Source organism: Suncus etruscus, chromosome 1, assembly GCF_024139225.1.
Source record: "Suncus etruscus isolate mSunEtr1 chromosome 1, mSunEtr1.pri.cur, whole genome shotgun sequence".
NCBI classification, from domain to species: domain Eukaryota; kingdom Metazoa; phylum Chordata; class Mammalia; order Eulipotyphla; family Soricidae; genus Suncus; species Suncus etruscus.
Window position 1 is genome coordinate 28,633,458 of NC_064848.1, and position 3,757 is coordinate 28,637,214.

Sequence of the window (3,757 nt, forward strand, 5' to 3'; positions counted from 1 at the left end):
ACTTTGTATCAGTGAAAGAAAAAACAATTGTATATGAAAAACCTTGTAACAATGGTGTTTAAATAAAGTAATTAAGATTATCTCAAAGTTATATCAGAGGATATTGTTTGCTGCTTGAAATTTGTGTTTTTGATAAAGGTCATATAATTTTGGCTTGACTTTCGCATGAATTAATATAGTTATCTAGGTTCATCTTAAATATTTCTTATCTACGATGCAATTTTAATATAAAAATTAGTGCCTAATAAACTTTACAATTTTATGATGTTATAAAAGATTATAATAATTATTCTATTATTATATTCTATTATATGATTATGTATGTACTATATAATCATATAATATAATATATTATTTTATTTTTTTATTTTTACAAGGAAAGTGAAGCTCAAGAGCTTTGAAAAAATTTCTCTAAATCATATATTTGGTAATATAAGAAATTAAATTCAGATTCAGTTTTTTCTTAGTTCCAAAATCCAAAATCTGTTGATCACCAAGATTAAAAACAGAATTACAAATTTTCAGCACTTTGATGAGAAAGGTAGTGATCACAAATTAAATATATGAGTAAAGTTTATTACTATTAAAAATGTTTCTATGTTGTAATCATGTTAACAGACACTGAATGCAGAAAATGATTTTACCTTTAGTGTTAGATGATATAATTATGAGATGTAATAATGAGTTTATAATATTATCTCATATATTTTTATATTTATTTACATGGTATGAATTTCAACAAAGAGTTAACATAAAAATTAATCTATTTTAATTCTAAAATTCCTATAGAATGCATTCCTTAGTAGCTGTATATATTTTAATATGTTAAATGCATTAAAATTATATAAAAATAAAACTAAATGATAAATATAATTAAGACATATTGAACAAAAGTAAATACAAAATTTATCTTTTCCAACATGTACTTTGCTAATCAAGAAAACAGTAATATCTTTTCATATATAGTAAAAAAAATCTCAATTTTCTGTTTAGAAAATATTAGTCAAATTATTATATATATATATATATATATAAGCTATGTACTCACACAGATTTAGAATTGGGAAATTACAAGTTTTCTGTAAGCCGTATCTTTTCCTAAGCTATTCTTTATTCACCTATTATCCTGAATTTATCACCATTAATCAGATTACATGTAAAAGCAATAGTGAGACATGAAAAACATTCCTTAGTATTTATATATTTATTAATGTATTATATATAAACAACATTAAATTTTACAAGAATTATTTAAAGTACTGAATATATGAATTGCTATTAACTAAGATAACATTTTTAAAATTAAAGTATATAAGATGTATGGAGAAATTCTATTATATTCTGTTATAGAAATATCAAAACTTTGTGTTCCTTTATTCTTGATAGGCATTTGGGGTGTTTCCATGATGAGGTTATCATGTTGTAAATACTTTACTCAAGTCTTTTCTGTGCATGTTTGAATTATTGTATATTTTTAGAGAGAGTTGTAATTGCTTGGTTATATCATTTGCTATGCTTAACTTTTAAAGATGATGTCAATTTGTCAAAGTTTTATAAACTTTGTCCCTTACCAACTCCACCAGCAATCGATGTAAGTTCTGACTGTCATTAAATACACCCCTAATAGCATTAGTTTAAAATAATTAAATCAATTTGGTAAGTGTACCAATTTCAAAAATCACTATTTTTAATATAACTTTAATGATCCTATTTCCTAATGACCAACCTTTATAGTTTGGATTTTTTTTCTACTTTTGTTTTTGTTTCTTGGCTATTATCTTAGGAATACCTCTTCATGTATGTTTATCAATTAAAATTGCTTTAACATTTTATTTTGAATGATCTTATAGACATTCTTATCTATTGTTTTGTTGTCTTAATAATATTGTATAGTAATATTTAGTGGGTTATTTTGTTTTTTGAGCTACACCTAGCGGTGCTCAGGAGTTACTCATGGCTTTGCACTCAGAAATCGCCCCTAGCAGGCTGGTAATCATATGGATGCTTCGGACTGAACCCAGATCCATCCTAATTCGGCAGGTGCCCTACTGCTGCGCTATGGCTCCAGCCCCTATAGTAATGTATTTTAATGATCAGTTATGTCTCAAAAATTGGTAGTACCTATTTCATCAGACAACATATAAGGAATATCATTTATAATTTTATCCAAAAACCTGCTTAACAATAAATATAATAATAAAAAATAAATATAATGAAATCCATTAAAGACCCATTTATACTTAACCATAAAAAATGTTAAGATAAGCAAAAAAAATCTAAATAAATAAAAGGATACTAAAGTCGATATTGATAAGGTGACAGTTGTTCCCAACGGATGCTTAAATTCTATGCCATCTAAATTTTAAAATAGCACACTTCTTTAAAGGATTAAAATAAACAGATAGCATAACTTTATTGAAATAAAATAATAGCAAAAGCAACATTGTAAAAGTTAATATAGCATACACCATGACATAATAAAAGCAAAACATAAAAGAATAAAGGTATTTCAAAACAAAATATTAGTGGTTCAAGTCTCTAAATAATGAAACAGAGCAGTGATCCCTGAAACATCCACATATGTATTTACCCTTGATCTATGACAAAGGTAATAAATCTTCTACAAAACAGATGGGAAAGAAATGTCTTTACAATAAATGGCACTAGGTCGATTGACTAACTAAATTAGTACATGCACATTAATGATGCTTTTTAATAATCATTTTGGATAAGTACTTGTTAAAGACTTTTAACATTTATCAATAAAATATTAAAGATTGTATTTTAAATAGTTGTTTAATAGTTTGCTGTATGAACATATATAAATTAGTTCAACCACTTTCATATTACTCTTCTAATTAGCTTGCATTCAATTTTTTTCTGTGGAAATTTTTTTGTTTTTGTTTTTGTTTTGAGTCACACCCAGTGACGCTCTGGGTTTACTCCTGGCTATCGGCTCAGAAATCGCTCCTGGCTTGGGGGATCTTATAGGACTCCGGGGGATCGAACCGCAGTCCGTATTAGGCAAGTGCCGGCAAGGCAGGTGCCTTACCACTCCCCGTCACTGCTCGGCCCCTCTGTGGAAATTTTTGTAAGTAGATCTATGGCATGGAATTCTGTAAATAGAATGCTGAAACTAACAGTGTGTGAATTGAAAGTTATTAACATAGTTTTCTCCAAAAGACCATTACAATCTATGATATTACTAGCCATTTATGAAAGTGCTGATTGTAAATAAAATGACAGATCTTTCAAATTTGCTCCACTTTTACTGTTCATGACTCACAGAAGACTTTGTAAGTTTAATCACATTAACCACCAATAGGTTAGATGGAAAGGAATGCCATCTTTGCAGAAGTTAAAAGCTGACATAGCATAGTGTGAACTATTCTCTGAATGTATTTAAAAGTGATCTTTGTTGCTCGCTTCGGCAACCCATATACTAAAATTGGAACGATACAGAGAAAATTAGCATGGCACCTGCACAAAGATGATGAGGAATTTTGTCAAGTGTTCCATATCTTTACACAAAAATCAATGGCCTTCCTTTACACAAGTAATGATAGAGAAGAAATAGACATTAAAAAAGCAATGCTGGGCCCGGAGAGATAGCACAGTGGTGTTTGCCCTGCAAGCAGCCAATCCAGGACCAAAGGTGGTTGGTTCGAATCCCGGTGTCCCATATGGTCCCCCGTGCCTACCAGGGGTGATTTCTGAGCAGACAGCCAGGAGTAACCCCTGAGCACCGCCAGGTGTG

The 3,757-nt window shown here is 29.3% G+C and overlaps 1 non-coding gene across 1 annotated transcript; it reads left to right on the forward strand.

Annotated features, from left to right (window-relative positions):
• Window positions 1-3,417: 3,417 nt before the first annotated feature.
• Window positions 3,418-3,525, forward strand: LOC126028340 (U6 spliceosomal RNA). Its single transcript, XR_007502422.1, has one exon. It is a non-coding gene; the product is annotated as a U6 spliceosomal RNA (small nuclear RNA).
• The last annotated feature ends 232 nt before the right edge of the window (window positions 3,526-3,757 follow it).